Source organism: Bombina bombina, chromosome 2, assembly GCF_027579735.1.
Source record: "Bombina bombina isolate aBomBom1 chromosome 2, aBomBom1.pri, whole genome shotgun sequence".
NCBI lineage: Eukaryota > Metazoa > Chordata > Amphibia > Anura > Bombinatoridae > Bombina > Bombina bombina.
Genome location: NC_069500.1, coordinates 1,344,249,334 through 1,344,277,144, shown reverse-complemented (window position 1 = coordinate 1,344,277,144; position 27,811 = coordinate 1,344,249,334). Strand labels below are relative to the sequence as shown.

Here is a 27,811-nt window from a genome sequence, read left to right as displayed (position 1 = left end):
AATGTACTACGGCATCTGAAATAAATGAGTTAGCTAACTTAAGGGCTTTAAGCTTGTGTGTAATCTCATCTAATGGAGCTGATTCAAGTGTCTCTTCCAGAGACTCAAACCAAAATGCTGCTGCAGCCGTGACAGGCGCAATGCATGCAAGAGGTTGCAATATAAAACCTTGTTGAACAAACATTTTCTTAAGGTAACCCTCTAACTTTTTATCCATTGGATCTGAAAAGGCACAGCTATCCTCCACCGGGATAGTGGTACGCTTAGCTAAAGTAGAAACTGCTCCCTCCACCTTAGGGACCGTTTGCCATAAGTCCCGTGTGGTGGCGTCTATTGGAAACATCTTTCTAAATATCGGAGGGGGTGAGAACGGCACACCGGGTCTATCCCACTCCTTAGTAACAATTTCAGTAAGTCTCTTAGGTATAGGAAAAACGTCAGTACTCGCCGGTACCGCAAAATATTTATCCAACCTACACATTTTCTCTGGTATTGCAACTGTGTTACAATCATTCAGAGCCGCTAACACCTCCCCTAGTAATACACAGAGGTTTTCCAGCTTAAATTTAAAATTTGAAATATCTGAATCCAGTTTGTTTGGATCAGAACCGTCACCCGCAGAATGAAGCTCTCCGTCCTCATGTTCTGCAAATTGTGACGCAGTGTCTGACATGGCCCTAATATTATCAGCGCACTCTGTTCTCACCCCAGAGTGATCACGCTTACCTCTTAGTTCTGGTAATTTAGCCAAAACTTCAGTCATAACAGTAGCCATATCCTGTAATGTGATTTGTAATGGCCGCCCAGATGTACTCGGCGCTACAATATCACGCACCTCCCGAGCGGGAGATGCAGGTACTGACACGTGAGGCGAGTTAGTCGGCATAACTCTCCCCTCGTTGTTTGGTGAAATATGTTCAATTTGTACAGATTGACTTTTATTTAAAGTAGCATCAATACAGTTAGTACATAAATTTCTATTGGGCTCCACTTTGGCTTTAGCACATATAGCACAGATATCTTCCTCTGAATCAGACATGTTTAACACACTAGCAAATAAACTAGCAACTTGGAAATACTTTTCAAGTAATTTACTATAATATGAAAACGTACTGTGCCTATAAGAAGCACAGAAAAAGTTATGACAGTTGAAAATTAATAAACTGAAAAGTTATAGCATCAAATCTTTGTAAAAAACACAATTTTAGCAAAGGATTGCTCCCATTAGCAAAGGATAACTAACCCTGATAGCAGAAAAAAATAATAATACAGAAATAAACGTTTTTTTATCACAGTCAACTACAATCTCACAGCTCTGCTGTGAGTGATTACCTCCCTCAAAACAAGTTTTGAAGACCCCTGTGTTCTGTAGAGATGAACCGGATCATGCAGGGAAGACAATAAACTTCTGACTGAATCTCCCCCTCACACATAACAGTGAGAGAGATCAGTAAACTGTCATAAATTAAATAAAACGACTGCCAAGTGGAAAAAAATAGTGCCCAAAACATTTTTTCACCCAGTACCTCAGAAAATTAAACGATTTTACATGCCAGCAAAAAACGTTTAACATTAATAAATTGAGTGTTATTAAAAAGCCTGTTGCTAGTCCCTGCAAATTAGGCTAAAGTTTTATGCATACAGTATAATTCCAGTGAAGTGCCATTCCCCAGAATACTGAAGTGTAAAATATACATACATGACAGCCTGATACCAGTTGCTGCTACTGCATTTAAGGCTGAGTTTACATTATATCGGTATGGCAGAATATTCTCATCAATTCCATTGTCAGAAAATAATAAGCTGCTACATACCTCTTTGCAGATTAATCTGCCCGCTGTCCCCTGATCTGAAGTTTACCTCTCCTCAGATGGCCGAGAAACAGCAATATGATCTTAACTACTCCGGCTAAAATCATAGAAAAACTCAAGTAGATTCTTCTTCAAATTCTACCAGAGAAGGAATAACACACTCCGGTGCTATTATAAAATAACAAACTTTTGATTGAAGGTATGAAACTAAGTATAATCACCACAGTCCTCTCACACATCCTATCTATTCGTTGGGTGCAAGAGAATGACTGGTAATGGCAGTTAGGGGAGGAGCTATATAGCAGCTCTGCTGGGTGAATCCTCTTGCACTTCCTGTTGGGGAGGAGTTAATATCCCATAAGTAATGGATGATCCGTGGACTGGATACACTTAACAAGAGAAATATATATTTTTTTATTTTAAATGCACGTTACAGGATTTGCTTTTTGGTTTCACTAGCAGGGCCGGCTCAACCATGGGACCAAGTGGATCCAATGGACTCAGGCAGCATATAAGTGACTGAGTCAGTCACTGTCAGGCCCAGACCACTCCTGACCTCTGTCTCCATGATGGAAGTCGCAGGCTTCCAGTAGCATAACCTCATCGCAAACAGGTCAAAGCTGACATTCAAGGTGGGACAAGTGCATCTCTTACCCAACTTCCTTACCACTCATTGCACAATTGTGCATAAGCATTGGTTGCATGCAGGTAGGCAGGCTTAGAAAGGTTAGTAAAATGCTAATCAGTACTGGGGGGGCTTGTTGCATTCTCAGACCCAGGCAGCACAACATCTTGAGCCAGCCCTGCTCACTAGGGACTCTGAGTGTGGGACAAAGCACAAAAGCAAGAAATGTTGAATGCCCTTTTAAAATTACTCAAAAGCTTAAGGTACCAGGAGGCAGGAGTTCAATACCTGTAGGATGTAAGCTCTTCGAAGCAGGGCCCTCCTCCTGTGCTAGAACCGTCTTCGGTTTTAGAATCTTGTCACAAACCCTGTCATTGTATATGCCTATCTACACACAGCACTACAAAATGTTAGGGCACTGCACAAATTATATTATTAATAATACCTTAATCACAATATCAATGTAAAATCCTTTGTCACTGCATTGACATACCTTAAAGAGATTATTCAACCCATTGGCTAAGAAAGTAGGTTTTAACCCCTTATTTTCTAAGTATATACAAAGTTCTTTGAAGGACAGCAAAAATCAAGGGTCTGACAGATATGAGGCATTCATGACTGCATATGCTTCAGATGGAAGCAATTAACTGGTGTGTGATTAATGGTTCACCTTTCATTTGAATGGCTATGAATAAACACATGAAATTTACGTCCCTGCTAATACTTTGCATAAGGCAATGAGAAGAAATGTGTGTGCTTGCTGATGCCAAAAGATTTTTCCACCATAGATTTCCAACACTATTCCCTAATGTGCTGTTCTTAGGCCCAAGGAAAATGCATTTTTGTTACATCCAGCATTCACATCAGACTATCAGATAAATAAGAGCTGTGCTTATCTTCAGGAGTCCAGTCTTGTGCACTCATCATGTGAATCCTCTTTCATATCAAAAGAAAACCCATATCTTGATCAAATTGTGTTACACAGTTGAGCTATTCCGTCATTTTTATAATAATAAGCTGTATGTAAACAGCCTTGCCAAGAAAAAAAAAAAAATTGAAGAGCAGAACTTGTTTTTCACACAAGACTTTGTAAATTGTGGGTTTTGTAAGTGGATGTAATTCTGTAAGGCGACTTGTGGTACTTGTTTTTAAAAAAAAACAAAAAAAACAAAAACAGCCGTTTTCTTCTTTACACAATTGTACAGGTATAGCTTACAGGCCATTAGTGTGTCCTTTTTTGTTTAAGGTGGACTTAAACTCCAGTTTCCCATCATGCATATGAAAGAGTAGCAATAACACATTGGATTGGAAGGGAAAAAAAAGGAATGGTCTAGTCAAAATTATTAAAAAAAAATTGTGATTCAGATGAAATTTTGAGCAACTTTCTAACTTACTTCTATTATCAAATTTTCTTCGTTCTCTTAGTATCTTTACTTGAAAAAGCAAGAATGTAAGCATAGAAGCGGGCCCATTTTTGGTTCAGTACCTGGGTAGCACTTTGATTGGTGTCTGAAATGTAGCTACCAATCAGCAAGCACTACCCAGGTGCTGAACCAAAAATGGGTCGGATCTTATGCTTACATTTAAGTGTAGAAACCAAGAGAACGGAAAAAAGTAAATTAGAAAGTTGCATGTTCTTTCTGAATAAAAACAGTTTAATTTTGACTAGACTATTCCTTTGAGGCAGGGTTCATTACTTTGTTACAGCCCTAAAAGGGGATGTGGTCTTTACAGGAAGGTAACAGTTTGATATGGCTGCTCAAGCTGCAGTTAGTTTCTTGCCCATGCTCAATAGAGGACTTTTGCTGCATAAATCATGTGACTTTAGAACATTAAGTTCTGTAATATCTGGTTACTTATCTCACTAAGAAGTGTCTGCACTGAAATGTGCTCATTCTGCAAGGAAAAAATAAGCAGTTTTATTTCCCTTTAAAAGTCGTTTAAACAGGAAATGCATGTTTGTGCTCTTCCCCAGGAATTAACCACTTATTGACTGAAAATTCCCACAGCACAATTGGAAGACATGGACATGCCCCTACAAGCATAAAAATAAAACTAGTTTTGCTAAAAACAGGAGCATCCCATTTAAAAAAAATATATATATATAAATACAATGTAAATGTTTCCTTTCATAGGATCCACACACTCTTGACGGTTTCTGATTTTTTTTACCGTCCCAGAGCGTTAGTGAATATAGCCCAGATGTATGGAACGTCTTGTATGTTGCTCATTTTAAATTTAGACTTTTAGAATAAAATAAAAAAAAAATTGGGTTTCCAGTTTTAACAAGAATAATTTATTCCAAACCAAAATATAAGTTTAGCTTCTTGCAATCAGCTACAAAAAAGGCAAAGTCAGTAATTTTGAATCCAGATGCTTCCTGCTGTAGCTTATTGAGACCAGACTGTGTACAGCAGTAGCACGTACATGTATACACCCTTGTGCCATTCAGAGTGAAAAGAGATACAAAAAAACTTAAGCGTTAAAATAAAAACAATTAAAATAGGTCTATAAAAAGCAATTTTTTTAAACCTGTACTTTGTGTCCTGTAAAGTGATGGTAAAACTGTCAATATATATAAGCTATGGAAAATGCCAACTGATCCTGATTCTAGGCCAAAGTTAATATTTTTCAGTGCAAGAAACAAGGAGAGACAATTGAGCAATAATACATGTTGTAAGATATATGGTTTGTTTATAAACTGATCGGGTGGCTTTAGAAACACTACAAGAGCCCCCCCCTTCTTATTGCTCTCTGGCTTCTAAAAAGTAAAATGTTATGTCTGAGAGGAGTTGCATAAGGCAGCCCTCTCTTCCAATTAGGTTCATTAGTTTTATTCTAGGCTAAAAACAGCCGAGTAATAAAATCCAGAGCTGCTGAACAGGCCCATTTGGTCACAGTGTAAAAGATCAACTTGACAGCTCTGAAATGAAAAATAAAAGCAAAGTTAACCATGAGAAAGGTGTGCAAGACTAATGGTAGGAAACTGCACACGGCTATAAATCAGCAATACAGTTATGACAAAGCATCTAGCCATTGGCAGATATTTAAATCACTGCAGACTTTGTAGTTGCTGGAGTTTTTGTTATTTAGGAGGGGTTTTTTTGTTTTTGTTTTTTGCCAACAGCAAAATATGTAAGTGGGGTTAGAAAAGGAACAGATATATTTCAGAGAAATTATAAAGTTGGCATGGCTTTAAAAATGAGGCCTCAGGAAAAAAAATAAAAAAATAAGCATTTTATAATTCTTTATCAAAAGGATATTAGCAGCCAACACTATATCCTAAATAGTATTACACTACAAACAGGAACACAAACCTGAAAGGCATATACTGTAGAGACCTACAAAAACATGTCTGCATTGCGTACCTCTGAACGATTAGGCCTCTCTGGCCATTCATTACTAAACATTAATTCACTGAATGGTAACAAGAGTGGCCTCAGTGATTTATTACAAAAAAAAACCCTGAAGATCTGCATTTCGTAGGCAACAATCACCCAAATTGGAAGATTATCGTAGAACCAAGATGTTTAAAGTGTTCATTTTGGAACAAAACAAGTTAGTTGTTTGAGGTTTTGTAACAATCTGTTTCCGTTAAATACTAGTGATAAAATGATAAGCTCTACGTGTTTAAACCCCACAACATGGGTAAATGCATAGTTAAAGTACCGCTAAGGACAAGAAGTGTTCTGTGAGTGACTAGTGATACCAAATTAGAGCATGTAATGTCATTGCTATTGTGTCCTTTAATAAGGACCAGCCCAGACTGAACTGCTGTACAGTATAGCAGCACTAAATAAGTGTAATATATTTCTGAACATATTGGGTAAAGTACAAAGATATGACATGGGAGAAAAACAGTTTGTAAGAAGCTGCACAGACTTGCTTCAGATTCCACAGGAAACAGCATCATACAAAAAAAGCTTCATGGGAATTTATAGCAGGAATGAAGCTGTGCAAAGGAAAGTTTTAATCATAAGTAAAGGAATAAACTATCAAACCACAGGAGGTGACCAGGGCTGCTATCAGCACTGTTTGGACAAAGGAATGTGTCTGGGGGGAGCTCTGCTAGCCAGAGCCGGGGATTTCCTATTGTACACAAAAAAAATAAAAAAAATCTGTAGAAATAAAAAGCTGCTGAACATTTACTAAACATCCCAAACCATGCGGCAATACTGTGCTTTTAAATGAGCTATATGAAGCCACACGTGCGCAGGCGCAGCAGGCAGCGGTCTCACACGTGTACACGCGCAGCAGGCAGCGGTCTCACACGTGTACACGCGCAGCAGGCAGCGGTCTCACACGTGTACACGCGCAGCAGGCAGCGGTCTCACACGTGTACACGCGCAGCAGGCAACGGTCTCACGTGTACACGCGCAGCAGGCAGCGGTCTCACACGTGTACACGCGCAGCAGGCAACGGTCTCACGTGTACACGCGCAGCAGGCAACGGTCTCACGTGTACACGCGCAGCAGGCAACGGTCTCACGTGTACACGCGCAGCAGGCAACGGTCTCACGTGTACACGCGCAGCAGGCAACGGTCTCACGTGTACACGCGCAGCAGGCAACGGTCTCACGTGTACACGCGCAGCAGGCAACGGTCTCACGTGTACACGCGCAGCAGGCAACGGTCTCACGTGTACACGCGCAGCAGGCAACGGTCTCACGTGTACACGCGCAGCAGGCAACGGTCTCACGTGTACACGCGCAGCAGGCAACGGTCTCACGTGTACACGCGCAGCAGGCAACGGTCTCACGTGTACACGCGCAGCAGGCAACGGTCTCACGTGTACACGCGCAGCAGGCAACGGTCTCACGTGTACACGCGCAGCAGGCAACGGTCTCACGTGTACACGCGCAGCAGGCAACGGTCTCACGTGTACACGCGCAGCAGGCAACGGTCTCACGTGTACACGCGCAGCAGGCAACGGTCTCACGTGTACACGCGCAGCACGCAACGGTCTCACGTGTACACGCGCAGCACGCAACGGTCTCACGTGTACACGCGCAGCACGCAACGATCTCACTGATCTCACATCTGTACACGCAATGATCTCACATCTGTACACGCAATGATCTCACATCTGTACACGCAATGATCTCACATCTGTACACGCAATGATCTCACATGTGTACACGCAATGATCTCACATGTGTACACGCGCAGCACGCAATGATCTCACATGTGTACACGCGCAGCACGCAATGATCTCACATGTGTACACGCGCAGCACGCAATGATCACACATATGTAAACTTGCAAATGATTTGCCAATTTCTAAAATGTATTTGTATGCACATTTTTTGGAATGCGGTGTTTAACTGCAGATAATGTTTGTATTCATAACAAAAAGTTCAGTGTACTTTATCCTCTATATTGCAATGCCCCTGAGTGGCTTCACTTGTCAGGCCTTGCAAGATTTGAAGTCAATAAGAAATTTCATGGCTAATTATATTTGTGGTTTTGGGCCTAGGGTGTGTTTGCACCATTGTGTGAGTAAGCAAGGCCTCAAGGAAATCTGGGGTGTAATTAGGGATGGCAGAATGTTTCTGCACATTAATAAAAAATATGAAAAATGCGTTTTTTTTTATTCAAATAAATGTTCCCCACATCAAATGAAACATTAAAATATAAAATTCTATCACTTGAATGTTGAATTTCATAGACAATGTAGGTCTACAGAAATCAACATGCAAATACATTTGAATGTTAAATATACGTGAATCTCACCATTCATTTTATAGAAACATTTGAAAAGCAGAACGAATGACAAAGACGACATTTGCTATTACATTTTAATGTCAATAAACAGAAATATGGTGATTACTTTGTCATAATGCTTAAAGTGAAAGTTAATTTTGCTTCCAGTGAATCAAGCTGCAGTTAGCCTTCCTAATAAATACTTAAGTCGCTAACTTTTTTAAAAAAAAAAAAAAAAAAATATAAGAATCTGTAAATAATTTTATTTTTACAGATCGCATTGTGTTCCTCCGCCCCCTCGCATTCTTCCTGGTTTATGCCGTCTTCACTGTTCAACTGACAGAACAGTCAATTGCGTAAGGATGCGCACTCGTACCCAACAATCCAAAATGTGTGCATGCGCACTTACACTCACTATGCTGATACATACTGAGAGCAGGATTGCCATTGTCAATGTGCATGCGGCTAGCATGAACGCGCTTTAAGAAACATAATGAATTTGGAGTTAGCCGCATGCGCATTAGAAGCCGTGGGCGTTGTTCTTGATGCTGGAGATGCCAATGGGGGAGCTAATCAGTTAGATACCGATAGATTTGTCACAGCAAAATATATATTTTTTTTATTTATTTTTTTAACACGGGTGGAGGAACGATTAGCGATTTGCACACAATGCGAAAGGGAAACAAAGGTATTTAGAAACAGATGTTTAAAAATTCATGAATAAAAGTTAACTTTATTTTGCATGTAATTTCGATATATAAATGGCGCAACCCCTGACTTTACTTTCACTTTAACTGGAATGCCTATTCCATATTTGGGAACCATCTTTGTTATAGTATGTATCTAGCATTTCTTGTTTTGGTAAGGGATTCTCTTATGCAATATTAATTCTACAAGCATACAATTTGAAACAACTTTCCAATTTACTTCTAGTATCAATGTTGCTCTGTTCTCTTGGTATCCTTTGTTGAAGGAGCAGCAATGCACTGCTGTGAGCTATTTGAACATACCAAGTAAGCCAATGACCAGAGGGGGGTGTATAATTATATATACATACAAAAATACAATATATTTGAAACTATATATGGAACACTGAGTTTTCTTTGAGAGATATATAGATATATATATATATATATATATACATACACACACACACATACAGACCTGCAGGTAGTTCCCAGTAGTGCTTTCTTGCTCCTGAGGCTACCTAAGTATTATTTTCAACAAAGAATAGTAAAAGAACAAAGCAAATTAGATAATAAATAGGAAAGTTGCTTAAAATCTCATGCTCTGTCACTGGTTTCAAACCTGTCCTCAGGCCTCACTAACAGTCCATATTTTGAGGATATCTGAACTAGAGCACAGGTGAAAATCAGGTGATAAGTAAACTGTTATTTTACCTGCTCTCACCCAAAGTAATCCTGAAAATCTGACCTGTTGGGGAGGCCTTATGACAGGTTTAAAAACCAGTGCTCTGTGTGAATAATGAAAGAAATAATTTGGGTTTCCTATCCTTTGAAGTCAAATTTACACAAATCAAAGGGCAATATTAAGGTTAAAAAAAAATATCCTAAATTGTAGATTCACTAATATTTATATTTTCAAGTAATCTGTAATTAAGAAGCTGAGTTCTATCAGCCTCATCCAATTTGCCTCCAGTTCTAAAAAGTGCATTTCAAAACAAAAAATAAATAAAAAAAAAAAAAGTCTGGAAATTGTTGCAAATAAAATAAATAATAAAAAACATTTAAAAAGTTACCAATTAGATGCAACGAATACAGTGCTAAAGTAGTGAAGAGAAAAGATACTTTTAGCCTAAACAAGATATTTTAAAGGAGTAAAAAAAAATAGTTTTAGTTAGTTAAGATACAAGGTCAGCATTGCTTAAATAAAACAAAGCTAAAATCTCACAAATGTGCCTTAAAAATATTAGCAATACGTCTAGCCGCTCAATAAGAATACATTTTTATTAGAAGGTTATAAATTCAAACCAAATGTTGGTTCTCACTGTGGTGCAGTCATGAAAAGAAAGATTTACAATGTATGGCAAGAAGTCTAGCAGAAAGGATGATGTGAGAGGATTCGAGTAAACACTATTCATTAAGAACACCGGGTTTACAACGTGGTATAAAAAGGGTACTTGCCACATTCATGAAAAGCCAGAAATGACACACGTAGGACGTATGAACATAAAGTCAGATTATATTATGTCCAATATATAGAAAGGGAAAATGTAATTACACATTTAAACAATGATAATACCCAGATACAATTCAGTATTGTTTACAAAGCAAAACTTGGTGGCTGGGTTGTACAATTTAGTTAACTTTAAAATAGAACTGGCAAAAATGAATGCAGTTCACTGGGTAACATTATATCTTGTAATCTTCAGAGGGAAGCCAGGGTAATATCAACAATCACTCGGCAGTCAAATAAACCTGAACACATGTTCCAACCTAAAATGTGCCTGAAACTAGAATGGTCTGAGCATGGATTAAATTAAAGCACTAGTGTACTCTTAGTATAAACAGTTCCCATTCCCTTTATGTCAACTCTGGCCTCTGGTTTTCTTTACATATCCATCCTGCCCTCAGGAGTTTAATTTACTATTTCATTTTTTTTTTCTCCAACTCTGTATACTAAACTGTGCAAGTTAGCCATAATATGTGTAGTGTTAAACACACGCATACACCAAAAAGAATTAGACATTAGAAAAATGTATGTGTAGGGAACAATGTCTGAAAAGTAGTGATTAAACCATCTTGGCAGCTAAGGAGTTAATCAGCACTTGCACGTCTGCTGGGATTTAATAATGCACATAAAACAGACAATGAGATACAAAGCTACTTGTTCACACTCATCTGAGGCCTAGCAGCACTTTTTAAAAGCCATCCCCCATGTCTTTATCTGATCAGAAGGGTATTAGCACTCAGCATTTCCCCCATTTTGCCTGGAGGACCTGGTACTGCAAGAGGGTTTCTATTTATAAACTCAAATGGCATCAGTTTGTCAATTTCATGAGATCACGTCTCACCTAAGATAACCCTCTCATCTGGCCATTCCACCTTACATAAGAGTTCTCTCTTCCAGAGACAGAAAAAGCCTGGAACAAAATCAAAACCTAAAAAAACGATATGTCGAATATATTTTGAACAATAAATATGAATGCACTACAAGAGCCTGCAATTAAAAACAATGTATCCACTCTTGGGTATTTTCATGGCATGGTGAGGAGATATATATATCTGGGAAAGTATTTCCTCTAACAGTAAGGAAAGATATTGCAACATGTAAAGCTAATTTATGTGTATATTTTGGAAAACGGTTTGCAAAAATCACTTTTCTTTCCATCAATATATAAACATAATGCACTGTGCCCTCATTATCTATAAAATAAATATATATATAAAAAACCTGCTTCTAGAAATAGCTGTGGTTCCCTTTATAGATACAAAGCGTCATCATATATGAAGCAACAGACAGAAAGAGAAAAAAAACTTCCCAGCACGCAGTATAAACTGGATTCTTTACAACTGCATCTTTCAACCCAGCTGGGATTATTAGCATGTGAGTCGGCCTGGATGACGGGTGAGATTTTCAGCAAAACAGGACAGACACACACATAAAAGCATGAATATTAACATCTGGGGTGTATAGTTGCAGAAACAATAGCCGAGCTATGTACTGAAAGCATACACTATTATAATTATATACAAAATAAAAGATTAACACTTGCAAACCAATAGTAAAAAAGTATATATATAATCCCATTAAGAAGTTCCTTTTTGTGTTTTATTGCTCATCAGGGTCATAAATCTCATGTATATTTGCATATTGGTCCAAAGAATGAAGTTATTGCCAATTATGTTTCCAGGTAGAGACGCAGACAAGATATAAACTGAAACAAGGTGGATTATTTAAAATATACTTTTACTACTTGACTGCCAGAGAGGGGTTGCAATGCAATGATTTGCAGCCCTCGCTGGCAGCCAAGGATTCAGAGATGCATTTTAACTAAAGGGTTAAGAGTGAGTCCAGTCCCTGGGTCGAGTACAATTGCCATGAAGTAAGCAGGATATACTACAAGTACTATAGGAGGTGCTGGAGTCAGCCTGTGCCTAGACAATACATAGTACCTGTGCAGCACGCTGCCTTCCTGGCTGCTTCCCTGCATATGACCAACACAAACTGGCTGCAAGGAAGAAATAAGATATGCACACGCCTCTTGTGCTCCAAACTCCGCCTAGCTAGCACTGATTGGTCAGAATATTACACTACTAAAGAGCTTTTTTTCTTTCTTTTTTTTTTAACACAGCTTTATTGCAAAAACTCAAAAGTACCGCACAATAACCACATGCAGTTTATTCAAACTGAATTTGAGTTCAAAAAATAGTGCTAGAATTCTGAAAGAAAATTTACACTATACATAATAAAAACATATAAAAACACAAAAAACATATAATTACATTTTCTTACCATTATCTCAGAATGGTTTTTGTAACTGTAAAAAAAAAAAAAGTTTAACCATATGGCTGGCCCCCGCAGTAAGAGGCCTAAACCTTTGTTAATGTGCAAAATCACAGATATTCATTTCTTTTCTATTTCATGAAGGCACTAATGAAAATTATTGTCTGCAATATATTACCTGTGCATTTAAAAGGGACAAACAGTGAAAATAAACTGCCCTTAATTAATCATGCACTTTATTTGCTGTCTCAGAAAATAAAATGTATATTTTTAATTATACAAACATTAAAGCAGACAACTATTAATCATAACTTCTACTACCCATCACAATGTCATACAATGGCATGTGGGCTTGGCAGACAAATATGAGCAATGTGTAAAATGAATAATGTATTTGTGAGAGTGCTGTTTGTTGTTCCCTTATAATGACATTAACTTCAGTTACAATTTACTTCTTGTTACACTTTAATAACGAAAATATAAAATGTTTAAAGTCTGCTCCAAATCTCAAAATGGCTTCCAGTTCCACATATGCACAGTTTTAAATTACACACAGACAAAAAAATTGAAAAACAATTATAACCCATTTGGCTGCAAAAAAAGCAGTAATTATTCTTTAGCTCTATTGTTTCAGTTACATTTTTTCATATGATTTCTCCTGTGAAGCCCAGAGATAGGCATATTCCCCCATACAGTCAAAGAAAACCATGGGAATGTCATTTTTACATTATTTTAACAAAAACCTGAATACCCAAAAATCTGATCTGCCAAATGATTTACTCTGGGCAATAAGGGGGTACCCATTGACGGTAAGGGTGGCTAGCAACATATTACAATAATAACAGAAAGACAATTATATAGATATAATAAAGATGATCACACCCTTTAAAACGAAACTTAACTCCATTCACCCACCTGGGAATATGATTTACAGGTATAAGAATAGTTATAGGCTTCTTATCTTTACAACGTTATAGGCCTCAATAAAACAGATAAAGGCAGATATAATATCTTAAGTTACATGATTCTGAAATATTACTTTGGAATTTTTTGTCTATTTTATCAACAATAAAGGTCAACCGTGTTACTTCAAAATAAAAAATACGTTATGGAATATATGTAGGGGTCATAAATCTCACCAATTAGAAACAATAAAAAAAAATCCATCGAATATCTCCACACCATTTAGAAATTGTGCTTCAATGTTAAACAAAATTTTCTCACGGTTTCTTATTTGAATCCTCAGGGATCAGAAAAAGAAAACAACATACTGTGTATCAACAGATCACAAAAGAATTAAAGCGCCACATGGTGGAGAAAATAATTCAAATTCTCCCAAGTAAACCATGAGCCCAGCAAGTCAACCAGAATTACAGAACACATTTATTATTTCAATAAAGGCCAGGCAGAAGGCAGAAAACCACACCTGATTTACCTACAAATTTCTATTTACAAAAAATAGTTTTTAAATCATACAGACCAGATATATATCATGTTTTGTGACTTAAAACAAGCAAAGTGTCTGCAAAAAGATAATTAATCTAGTCTACAAGCAGCAAGGGGAATTTTATACCACAAAGAACTTGTGTGAAATTACCCACAACCAGATGTATTTAAGTGCATCTTTAAAACAAAATACAAACTAATGCAAGGGAGGGGGAAAAAATCTCTGTATGATTCGCCAACTTATTCAACAGTACCAAGTATAAGTTAGACAAATATATGATGGGGGACCAATATAAAAACATACCAATACGAAAAACAAAATACTAGCGTTGGGTTGAAAACAAAAGTTGGTGCAGTTGTAGGAGAATGGCTTTCTGGTATACTGTAACCACAAAATGTTTCCAGAAACAATTTGATAGTGCCCAGACTTTTCAAAAAGTTAAGCACCTCCTACATTCTGCTGTTGCTTAGTTCTGCAACGAGACCAAAAAAAAAAAAACTGTAAAGGTTCAGCAATAAAATTCATAGTATTTCTTGAACTCATAGCTCTTAAAATAGCAAACTGTACTAATATTTGTAAATGATAAAAAGTAAATACATGTTTAAAATGCATTCAATTTTAGACCATATTTTCATGGATTTTTTTCCCCATCAAAATAATCCATAAATTCCAATTCTGTATATATGCCACATTCTATTGAATTTGGTGGAACTATTTTGTGTATTGAATGAAAATAGAAAACGGTAACTCATTCTCAGTAAATTTATCAAGATAGATCAAAGGATTAATTAATATAAAGCATGCAATAATAAGAAATAGTTTGTTGCTTAATCATAGGGGTGGTGTAAAAACATATTTTTATTAGGGGCTTTAAGGGAACATTTCATGAAAGCAGCTGCTGAGGAGTTGGGTTACACTCAAGAGTAACTCTAGCCTGTGCTGTCTAATTCCCAGGAAGCAGCATTGTTATAGCCCTTCTGAACAGTCACTAAACTGCAGCCTAGTAAATGAGTGCATTGCATGAATGGGGAATTGCCAGTGTGCATTCTGCATATGCAATCTTATGAAAACAGGGTCAAAACTGGTAAAAGAAAAATGCAAGAATTACAAATTAGTTACAATGATTTACTAACTATATCACAGACTCCATACAGAAATACACAGGAGATACACATGAATATTGGTGTTACATTGTATATACAAATTGCTAAATTATACATTAATCAAAACTAAAGAAATTGCTTAATTATGCATTAATTAATGTATCAAAACTAAGATATACAGAAAGCAAATACACATGTGGATAGAAACATGGAGGCTTACAACTGCAGAATTATGCATTCATGCAATACATTTTATATATACATGTGCAGTACTAAGAGGGACTGTGGTGCAAATACTGTACTGCTACTAAGCCATTTCAGCAAATAATACAATTATAGTCTGCGTTTCCTGCCTGTTTCCCATTCATCCCTTTGCTAGCAGATACACCAATAAACCAGTTACCTGAATCTGTTAAGTCCTCAAAAAGAAATAAAATAATCAAAAAGTCTCCAGGAAAGTGTGTAAAAGTTCAAATTGGAGATTAAAATATAAAATAAAAAAGTGCTTATCTTTTGTTTAACTACTTTCTACGAACCAACTAAAGTTTCTTGTCCCCTGATTTGTAGGGAAACTTGTAAGGTTCAGGTCCTTTGTACAGGAGGTTTTATAACTTCAGGCCATACCATTCTTCAAGGCGAGTCAGGGGTGTACTGATAAAGATTATGTGAACACAAGTTGTAAATTAAAAAAATAATTGTGTATGTTTACGAAAATACAACAATTATAAAAGCGATATTATAAATGTTATAATATTAAGCGTTACAAAGTTGTTGATTTGGTTTTTATAAGATTAACAAGTACGACGCTTTCTTCTAAACCAGTAAGCGGAATGGTACAGCCCAGTTTGCAAATTATAAACAAAGAACCTCGTGGGAACCAGAGTCAGTCTCAGTCTGGAGTTGAGGCTGAGCACTGGGGAAGTGGGAGGTGGCAAGAGCAGGCAACGTGTGCTGAGGTCACAGTGTCACTGTTTCCTTACTTTCGTTTTTGCGTTAGTGCTCAGTCAGTGTGCTTCCTCCTCATGTGTAGACCTGCAATACTGTGTCTATTATAGTTTTCTACTCAGTGACGAGTGTAGTTCGTTTATAAAGCTGATCTCTCCTTTTTTTTTTTTACTTGATTCCCTTTCTCTAAATGTAATAATGCATTTTACTCATAATGTTCAAAAATACTGCTGTTGATTATTAGAGTTCTCTTCTAAATTAAAAAAACATAATGCTTATGTATAAGAAAGCAGCTGCTGCTATTTTCTAACTTCGCCATACAGCATTATTTTACTTCAAAAATTGAGATGTGGTTCAAATCAGAGCTACCAGCAATACTCCAGTCCAGAACAAAAAATGGAAATTTAATTTGTGGTGTAAAATCCCTGTTTTTTTCATGGATTTTTCCCCAGCTCTGCTCCTATATGGATACATTGGGCTCCATTACATATGTGGCGACGCCGGTTTTTACACGGTTTTGGTATCACATATACGGTGTAGTATACAAGTTACGCGCATATATTTTACCCGCCGCCTGCATTTTTTACTTCCATAAACTAACATAGAACTATATCCAATATACAGCGCAAGGACTTACGCACACAGAATTGAGAAAATCTGCAGTTTCATCTCGCCGCACATAAGCAAGCACAGCAACCCTTGCACTGACTAAAAAAGCAACGTAACTCAATGGAAGCCTTAACAAACACATACATTTTAGCAGCATCTCAAAAGTTAAAGAGACAGTATACTATAAAATTGTTTTTTTCTTTCCAATTACTTCTTTTACTTGCTGCAGAGTATAACATGTATGAGATTTTCTTTTTTAAGGTTTATTTGTGTATTTGAAATAGCTGATTTTGTGTTTTGAATTTACAACTTAATAGAATAAACTGAGCTTTTAGGTATAATCAGATCTCATTACTGTATCACATTTTTTACATATAACCTGCTTCTTTATCTTATATCTGTCCATAAACCAATCACCAATACTTGGAGAGAACAATGGAAAATAATTGTATTACCTTATCTCTTCTAGAACCCTCTGGGAGTGTAATTTATTCTACCGGCTGTGTTAACACAGCTTGGCCTTGAGGCCAAAATACTTAAGGATGGGTGGGGATACCACAGGCTAAATAAAATATTTCAAATGCATTCATAAGGGTAAAGGAAATACTTGTAAACAATTTAATACACTCCAGCAGGTAAAGTGGATAATTGCAAACAAATTAAAGGGAAGAACATTTTTTGAGTAAAATGTCCCTTAAAACCTTGCTGCCCACTTAATTATTATAATAAATATTCCTCCTCTGCAATTGTGTCAAACCAATCACTTAAAACACCGGACAATTCATACCCTATCAGTAACATCAGTATTATATATATACCCATGTGTCAATTTATATTGGATGTGAGATATATTGATTTACATCTTATAAGTGAATATTACTATATGTACCCTTCATACACAACAAATATTACCTGTCTTTATTGCCATTTCAACACAGGTCATATTATATGTTTTAACAATATTAGTGTAATAAAACACACCTCACATGGATGTGTATGACAATTACATGGTAAATAACAGAGGACAAGGTTTATGGTGAACTATAATAATATTATTTTTTTGGCTTCTTGGATGAGGGAGCTGAGGTGCCTGTAGTGGACTGCCTTGTTATAGCAGATTCTGGTGTTTCTGCTGGTGTGCTGGCCACATATGATAGGCTGGAGGCAGTGTCCTGCTGGTGTGTAAAGTGTTCAACCAACACACCCAAGAGATGATTTTGTTCTCTCCATCTATTGTCCATCTGCATATCAGACATAATCTGTGATTGGTTTTGAACACTTGCACTTAACGATGCTGCCATGTCCCTCTGCAGCTCTATGCTACGTTTGTGTAACCTCTCTTGGCCACCGAAGAACCTCTCTTGGCTTCTGAAGAACCTCTTTTGGCCTCTTTGTATGCTCTCAGTGCTTGTGACGATCCTCCTTTGGAGTACAATGTATTCCTCACCCAGGGGAGAATACAATGCATCCACAGGCTCTTGATCGACAGGGCTGGCAGTTGCTTGAGGGGCAGGTTCAGCTGTATCTTCTGCTGCTTGAGGGGCAAGTGCAGCTGTAGCTTCTGCTGCTTGAGGGGCAGTTTCAGCTGTATCTTCTGCTGGTTAAGGTGCAGCTGTATCTTCTGCTGCTTGAGGGGCAGGTGCAGCTGTAGCTTCTGGTGCTTGAGTGGCAGGTTCAGCTGTAGCTTCTGCTGCTTGAGGGGCAGGTTCAGCTGTATATTCTGCTGCTTGAGGGGCAGCTGTAGTTTCTGCTGTATTTCCATCTGCAGATGTTGGAGCTCGTCCCATGGAAGAGGATGGTGGAGTTCGTCCTATGGAAGAGGATGGTGGAGCTCTCATGGATTATTGGTAGTCCCACTGATGACCAGTGTGTGACCACTCAGCCTCTACAATCGGCACATCTTGTGACATAGTCTGTGGGTAATATTCATGACTGACATGAGATTGTTTTGTGGGGGGTGTAAATATATGGACCCTTTGTGGCTGTCTTGGCTCCCCCTCAAAACCAAAGGAAGGATATTCCTCTGGCCAGGAATCTTGCCAGTGGTCATATGGAGGTGGCATCACTCCCAGGTCCTCAACTGAAGCCATCCGACCATTCTCATGCATGGGAGCACACTGTTCGTGCGGTTGCCGGAAGACTGGTAGTGGTGGTGGTGGCATGGCTGTTTGTATACTTGTGACAGGAGGTTCTGTGGAGGAGTTAAATGATGAGAGGGATTATTAGTCAGATATATGTCCATGTGGGCATACAATGTACATTGATACATGCTAGGGCCTATACTGATTTGCATGTCAAACTCTTTAACATGCATGTGCACATTGTGAGTTGGTCTTTGAGGGATTTGAATATGAGCAGTATACAGGGATGTGTTTCATACAATAGTTATGTGTACATGTCAATGATGCAATAATGTGTTCTTTTAGTGACACTATGGTCACACAATTTACTTTAGCCTGATGTAGGCACAGAGCCTGCTTTATTGAGCTGAATGTATTGGGATGGCTATAGTGTCCATTTAATGAAAAATCTACATGTGGCTTGTGTTACTCAGAGATATGTTAGTATTGCACTATTCCACCTCACATCATGGATTGCATTGTGTTAAGTAGCAGTAATGATAAAGGATGGTTTAGACCGAGCGCCAAGAATACAACCTCGAGCTTGTATACAAAGACCTCCTAGCTGGTCTGAGTGAGAGCTAATCGAATGGTGGGGTGTATACAGCGCCTATAAAGGCAGAGGTAGTGAAAAAACAAATATATGATTGATGTGGAAAAAGACTCCTAAAGTGAGTCTCACTATTTTACCGATTTTTGATTTTACTTTTACAATCCATTGTTTAGAATTTATGTATATTATATAGGATTTTTTAACTGTGTTATTTCTTCTCGTCTCTCAACAATTGTATATTTATATACCCCCATGTATTAAATTATACCCACTACGGGGGGAGGAGCCACCTTTGAAGCTGATCGGTCGCATACTCTACAAGCTCCTGCCATACTATAATGAAAAGTTAATTTAGCGACTGATCTAGCTAAAAAAAAAGTGTACATTCTTGAAGACCAGACATTCTAGAAGACTCACACATTAAATTTCATGGTGAACCAGGTGTGAGAGAGGAGATTTAACAACCTTGGTGTGTTTGTGACTGAGGCACGCTACTTGGAGCAGCCATCTTGCGGCCTGTAAAGAGTTAGAGAGGAAGAACAAGACCAGCTACATCCTATTATTGTATCCCCTGGTTTACTCGACTGTTTCCCTGCTGCACTATGGAGCCCCCGGAGGCCATTATGGAGAAAATCTATAATTTTCTAGAAGCTTGCCACGACCTGCTTGAATGCTCATTTGAGCTACCGCCCCGGCAAATAGAAGTCGCAATCCACACGGAACATGCTGCGTACACTTCTCTCACTCTAAGCACGGCTGAGGCAGAGCCTGTGAAAGCGGCAGCTCTGTGCACAACGCAGTGGGATACCGCAGATCAAGCTATAGAGGAATGCTCGACTGTTGCCTGTACTGCTCCCAGCCCACCGAATTCAATGGACCGATGTACTGCAGTACGATACCTTATGACTGCGGCACGCACAAGGGGGACATGTCCTCAATTGGAAGCGGAGCTGCCTCACACCCATCATCGCTGGATGTCAGTGCTGGGAAGGGAAAACAAGGTTTTCATTGCAGGACCCAAGATCAACATGCCAGCTACCCTAACCTATCAGCTTAGGGCTCTTGTTTTGACGGCAGAGAAACCAGAGCTGGGGACCTTTTTTCTGCACCAGTTTCCAACGGAAAGTAAGGAGAAGTCATGTTGCCCTATCTTTGCTCTACCCCCGTTGTCCGCGTTACAGCAGTGCAGAGTTGGTGTGGGTTAGAGGGGACTTGATGTGGGTTAAACTCCGTTCAGAGCAGGGTGGTGAGCAGTGGAATTCCAGTACTACCTAAATGCACAGAGAACAATGAACTGAACATGGAGGACGCTTTATTTTACAGAACTCAGGTCCCAACATCCTAATCAAGTTATATGTTAGTCATCTATGTTTGCATGAAACGTTTCTGGTCTAATATTAAGGATACAGTGAGAGCTACTGCACTCAGGAGTTCTCTACCCAATTCCACAGGTTGTTGAACCTTTGCATAGGAGGTTTAAGATTACAATATAATGAGAGTGGGGATAACTAGTTTATTACATTATGGTACTATTTCAGTTATATTGCTTTGGACGAAACTAAGATGCTGCTGTAGTTTTCTGGTTCTATTATATTTCTAGATGTTATCAGTAATCTGTAAAACTCACTGTTATTAGTTATTAGGATTCCTCATATCTTTCCACAACCCCTAACTGTTTAACACAATGTACTCACATATGGTGAACCCCACGCTATAGATACATGCCATACCATAATACTATTACTCATATCTCATATGTATCTATCAACACTTTAATGTTTGCTTGGATATTTTAAGTGAGCTACAACAGGGTTACTGGCTTACAATTTTCCAGACATATACTTTTATAGATCCCTCACCTGCGAGCATAGCTGTTACTACCCTCTCAGGACAAGATATAGTTTAATATTCTAGCAGAGATTGCACTAATCACTGTATGTGGTTTGCTGCTCCTACCCTAGTACATTGAGCCTGGCGCAGCAGCTTGAATCCACAACGTTCTCCATTTGACTTTTTAGAATGCCCCTATAGTACTTGAACATAAATATATACATATAAAAACTAGTAGGGTCTTTAGTACTCCAGAATTCAAGGTTACCTAGCTTAGCATCAGTACAATTTAGACTCACTTGTTATGTTGTGTTGTATTTACTACCTTTTATTATTTGTACGGAAGCCTTGTTGAGCCTATGTACTACTTTATTTGCACCTACCTAGATGCTAATAGAATCTAGATTCACTGTTATTTTTATATGCCTATTCTAGTAGCTATATTATATTTGGACATGGTTATACCTATTCCTTTCTCTGTACAAAATCTGATTACAGCCATATAGTCTACTGCTTTTATATAGTCTCATGATATACAGGTATCATTGTCCGCTAGTTGCTTAGATCCGTAATTGCAATTTATTTATTGATGTTAGCAGCGACACATCACGCTTCCTGATATTTATAGCTGGGAACCCCCATATCATTCCATAACCCCCATCAGCACTTAGTACACCTTAGCTGAAGTAACACATCTAACTGTAATTCTAGAACTAGCGATTTCTGAACATCCTTTTGCACCACCTATACTGTCAGCTCTAGTTAGCCTAATCTACACATAGCTTTACTATGTCAGCGCTACTCTCTGTCTTATGCACTTTCACAGGTTTATGAAAGGACTTTGGAGTACTAACTTCATGCAAAATTCCTGCTACACACAACTGTAGGAGTCATAGTGTGCTTAGAGAACTGGTGTTTGCTTAAATGTTCTGAGGGCTATCCCTCAAAATAATTCTCTCTTACTGTTTGGAATAGACTTCTGCTGTGGGGTATAGGGCCCGTACCCTACCAGCAGAACCAATAAACTCATATTGAGACTACAATGCCCCGATAAGAGGGTACTCTAGCCCTATGTTACCCCTTGAAATTACATGTGTGTTGATTCTATTAATCTATATCCAGAGATGGCATAACCAATCCACCAGCACCTTTTGTCCCAAAATAGAAAGTAAGCGCTTGATGTTGTGGAGATAAACACCAAGGTTTTTTCTGCCTTTCACACTTATTAATTTATCTCCTCCTTAACCCTTAATGAACCTTTTAGCTCCTAGGCTACATATCCTACTTATAGCACTCACCTAACCACCTCCTCCCCCCCCCCCTCTATAATAAACCTTCTATCTTAGGAGGGCTAACTACGCGGCTTATCTTCTCTATGCCGCACCCTAACTATACTTCTGTGTACTATTTTTGTTTTCAAATAAGGGAATTTATCCTATCAATACTATTCCTATAACATTTCACCTAACATACACACTTTTCACATAAGCACGTGATAAAATTATATAAAATCGAGGTTTACCAATGAGATCCACAAGTGGTCTCCTTTGTTTGCATATGCCTTATTTTCTCTTAATGTTTGCAATGGTCCAAGAGTGGCCTATCATATTATTTAGAAGGCTTCTAAATGTTTGGCATCCTATGTATCCCATGTTTGCATGATATGTAAATTGTTATCTTTACATTTCCTTTATGTTTATCTTATCACTCTTGTAACACAGAAATCTTACTGTATGTGACATGCAATGCAAGAACCTGTCTTTATGATCAATGTATGCCTTTAAATACACCTCAATAAAAATTACTTAATAAAAAAAAAAAAAAAAAAAAAAAAAAGAAGAACATTGCAGGATCATATTCCTATTATTAGGCATATACTTGCTTATATTTCAATATGTATGTATTGGTGTATTGGTCTTTTTAGTCCCTAGTGGTTAGGCAGTTATAAGGACATTTTATTCACGTCAGTCTGAATATCAGAGATGCTGTATTATTTCATATTTATATTTTATATATAAAGATGTTTTTTTTCTTAAAAAAAAAAAAAAAAAATTATACCCACTACATCTATATCACTTTAGGAGTCTTTTTCCACATCAATCATATATTTGTTTTTCCACTACCTCTGCCTTTATAGGCGCTGTATACACCCCACCATTCGATTAAGTAGCAGTAATGTCAAGTATAATTGTAGATGTTTTTGATAGTACTCCAAATACCATGCTTCTTATCGTGTACATGAATGTGTGATATTAAAGGATGTTGTATCGCAACTTCATATAATACAGGTGTGTGGGATGTTACTCACCAGCATGTGGTTGCAGCCCCTGAGTCACGAACCCCTGGAAGTCCACGGACTGCTGTGATACTCAGGGACCTGCGTATCATCTCCTGCCAGGTGTTGTATTCCATTTCCAGGACTGCCCCACCACCTGTTCCCTTCTGGTGGACAACTTCCTGCCCCATCTTCTCTTTCACCCGCCTCCTACAGTCGTTCCACCTTTTTTTAAGGCCCTCTACAGTCCTCCTCTGCGGGGCCACGCTGTTGACGGCATCTTCTACCGCCAGCCATGTAGTCTTTCTTTTTTTGGCACTGCCTTTGCTCTTCTCCTGCCCAAAGAGGTCACTGTAATTGTCTATGATGGCCAGGACCAGGGCAACATTTTCGTCAAATGTGAAGTTAGGACATCTCAGCCTCTCATGCTCCATGGCTACTTGACTTCCTCCTTGTGATGTCCCTGGTAGTTAGGGTTCCTCCCTATCCTCTCACTTCTCCCCCCATGTGCACCCTCTGTCCCTCTCCTGAATGTGTCTGCTCTCTGGGGCTCTCTGGCATCTCTCCTCCCATCTTCCCTTCTGGCTCTCCCTCTTCCCACTCCACTTACTCCCTGTCGGGGGGGCCTGCTGCTCCTCCTGTCCTCTCCAGTCCTCCTCTCCCTGCTACTCCTCTCCCCTCATCCCTACCTCTCCCTGTCATGCTCACACTAATATATTCACCAGGGAGTTAGGAAAACAGCACACCTTTGTTTTTCTTTTTCTTCTTCAATGGGGCACGGAATAAAGGACTTGCCAGGTCCCAAACAATCCAAGAACAAAGTGTATTCCAGCCACCAAATTTGTTTAAAAGAACCTTTATTTCCACATAGGGTCCTCAGCAACAAACATACAACGTTTCAAGCCTCAACAGGCTCTTAGTCATGACTAATGTTCATACAGCATGTAAGTCTTAAAGGGACAGGCATACACAAGTCACGCAGCCTTTGAAGGGGCAACTCAGACACAGTCTTAGAGGGATAGATCACAGCAAACACATCACACACAATCTTAAATGGACAGCTTACATCACATGCACATGAAACCCAAAATGTTTCATTTATGTAACTGAAAACCTGTGTTATGTGTAGGGTTGCCAGGTGACCAGTATTCAACCGGACAGTCCAGTATTTTAGCAGGCTGTCCAGTAAATCTAAACAAAAATAGAGGACACTTAAATGTCCAGTATTATTATAGCCCCTAAGTGTCAGATAAATGTAATGGACCTTCTATGCTTAACAAATATGGCTCAAAAAAGAGGTAACACCGTGGATTTTCTATTATATGTGTTTCATTGCTCTGTGTGTGCTCCTGTCAGTCACGGTTATGTGTGTTACTGACAACCAAGGGGATAAAGTGACTGCTCAGTTGGGAAAACATACATGGTTGGATCAAGGGTGGGTGCTAAGGTTAAGCTTTTGGGGGGGGGGACATTGTGTTACTCTCACCTACTACACGTGCCCAGCCACCTATAGGATATCCAGTAATTTTATGGAGCACATCTGGGAATCCAGGTGCTGTGTAGGGACCAGTGTTCCCTCTAAGGGCAGTTTTTGTTTGTGGCACAGCAGTGAAACAGTTAATTATGTAACCATACCCTGCAATTAGCAAACACTGCACAATGCAGACTGCAAGGTATCTTTCTCTTATTAACTGTTTCACTGCTGGCTTTAGAGGGAACATTGGTAGATACCTGAATTAAGATTTGATATTGTGTAAAAAAATACAATAAAAACAATATGTAAAATGCTGTAATACTCTGTTGAAGCATTTAACCCAGTTCTGATCCTAACAATGCTAGGAACTCTCCTCGCTGTTTCTTGCGGTTCTTTTGCAACTTCCATGGGCAGCCGCAGACATTTTTCCAGGGGAATGCAAAAAAATAAAATACTCCTAGCATAATAATATCAGTGGCAACATGGGAAACAGACAGTCGCTCTTTGTACCCATGAGCTGCATATAATGTTAAACATGGTGGCTCATTGGTGTCAAAAGAGTGACTCAAGTGAGTAATTGTGCTTAGATATAAGGTATGGCGTGAGAAATATGATTTAAAAATCTATGAGCCAACCCTAAAAGGAAAAAAAACCAAGAAGATGGCACACAATGTATGCCTTCAACCAAACAAACTGGCATGCAAACAAGGGTGACACAGGCCTTTTGTAAATTCCCTAGACATATACAAAACATGGAGATGGACTGCACTCTCAAACCTGACCAGGTGCACATCCCATGTCACTGCAAATCTCACAGTTATGGGTACTCACCAGCACTCACAGACAGCTGCACAGCTCTCAGTGACTCAGACAGTTAACCCCAGGTCAGCCTAGGTTACAAAGCCCATAGGGAAACTTTCAAAACAAAAATATTAGCACATAGAAAGTCAGACACTCTCTTGCAAGCACACAGCTATATTACAAGCAACACAGAAGACTTAGTTTTACTCTAGGTGTGTGCTTGTAAAAGATTGCCTGCCATTTTACCAAGAACAAAATTCTAGGGGGGGGGGGGCAGCATAAGTCACGGCCAAAAGGTAAAAAGTCAGTTACTATTGTTTTGTGAACAAAAGAGGGCACATTATGATAAATATTTGTATGGTGCGAATGTCTATTCACATTAATCAGTATTTTATCTTGATAAATTTTGGCCGAAGTGTATTTTAAATAGTAAGGTTAGCTACGTTTTTAATGAATATTTAATTAAGCCAAATTCTTGCTGAACTTTGTGAGCAGGATTGAGAAGAATCCTTTGTCTGCATTGGCACTTATAGATTCCAGAGAATCTGCTGTTTTCATATAGTGTTTGGTTGACTTATACACTGGTGATACCCAAATCTATTTTTCCTCTTCTGATATCACTCCCTTTTACTCAACTAGATTACCAACTGTCTCTCTACAATTTCCTCTTGGATGTCCTTGCAGTACCTCCAACACAATCTGTCTAAAACTGAGCTGCTTCTTATACCCCTCTTTTCAAAACATCCTATACATGACATTTCTTTTACAGTTGACTCTTTTCTAAACACCTCACCCCAGGTCTCGACTCTGGACTCACATTCGCTCAACATATACAAGTGCTCGCCAAATCCTGGCGTGCACACCTGCTCAACATTTCCAGAAGTAGTCCTTTCCTTACTCAAGAAACTACAAAATAATAATTAATTCTTGTTATGGTATAACCCTGTTATCGAGGGTTAATACAAGATGAAAGATGCCCTGAATACAGGATCAGCAACACACGAATCCAGTTAATTTCCCCACAAACACAAGACCAAGCTGCGTCTTGAGGGTAAAACAGCATCTACTTTATTGAGGGCTATATGCCCGGTATTTATGCAGGTCTCCCACCTGGTTGACACTCTCCTTCATCTCTCAGAGCTCTGTGTTTTCTTTAAAATCAGGTCCTTTTGCTCAGATACTTGTTTATAGTCCTTCTGCTTACTTCTGGTTTTTAAAAACAACTCCAACTGTCTTAGACAAAACAGTTACTCAAAACTGAAGTTAACCGCTCCAACAACAGTTACTCAAAACTGAAGTTAACCCCTCCAGTACTGTTGGATTTGCACCCTGTACCTATAATGGGCACATGGTGACTTAACATAATGCCCAAATCCATAATCCATAGGGAGGTTGACAGAGGGGTCTGTCACAATTCTGTCCTGCATTGACTACTGCAATCTACTTCTAAATGCTCTTCCCAAACATCCCCTCTCCCCCTACAATCTATGATGAACGCTTCAACTAGACTCATCCACTTAAGTCGTCGATCTACATCAGCTGCTCTGCCAGTCTCTACACTAACTCCCCATACACTCTAGAATACAATTCAAAGTATTAACCCTAACTTACAAAGAAAGCACTTAGCCTCACTCCCAATTATATTTCTTATTTATTATATATCTCTAAATATTTCCTGACCCACCCACTTCGATCAACCTCTGACCTACGTCTCTCCACTCCTATTATCTCTACGGCCCTCTCCTGCCTCCAAGGCTTCTCATGCTCTGCTCCGCTCCATAAGACTGTCTCCAACCTTGCATAGCTTCAGAAGCTCTTTGAAAACCCACCTATTCAGAGAGGTTTACTATCTCTCCTCTGTTTTTCATTCTTTCCAAAATAAATCTTGATCTGCCTTGACTCACTGCTGCAACTACAATCCACATGACAAGCTACCCCAAACCTTATGTCTCTGAACCCTTAACCTGTAGACCGTAAGCTCTCTGCGGCAGGGTCTTCTTACTCCTGTACTAGATCTGTATAGTTTGTTAAGTTTTTGTATCTTTTCAC

At 38.7% G+C, this 27,811-nt stretch overlaps 1 protein-coding gene across 2 annotated transcripts in view; it reads right to left on the bottom strand.

Annotated features, from left to right (window-relative positions):
* FAM53A (family with sequence similarity 53 member A) overlaps positions 1-15,716 on the bottom strand; it is an 84,054-nt gene extending 68,338 nt beyond the window's left edge. The window contains exon 1 of one of the 2 annotated variants that reach the window (XM_053704236.1): positions 15,559-15,716. The gene's annotated coding sequence lies outside the window, so the exon portion shown is untranslated. Of the gene's footprint in view, positions 1-12,274; positions 12,318-15,558 lie in introns of those variants that run through there. The other variant, XM_053704237.1, reaches the window with a different exon arrangement.
* Positions 15,717-27,811: the final 12,095 nt, after the last annotated feature.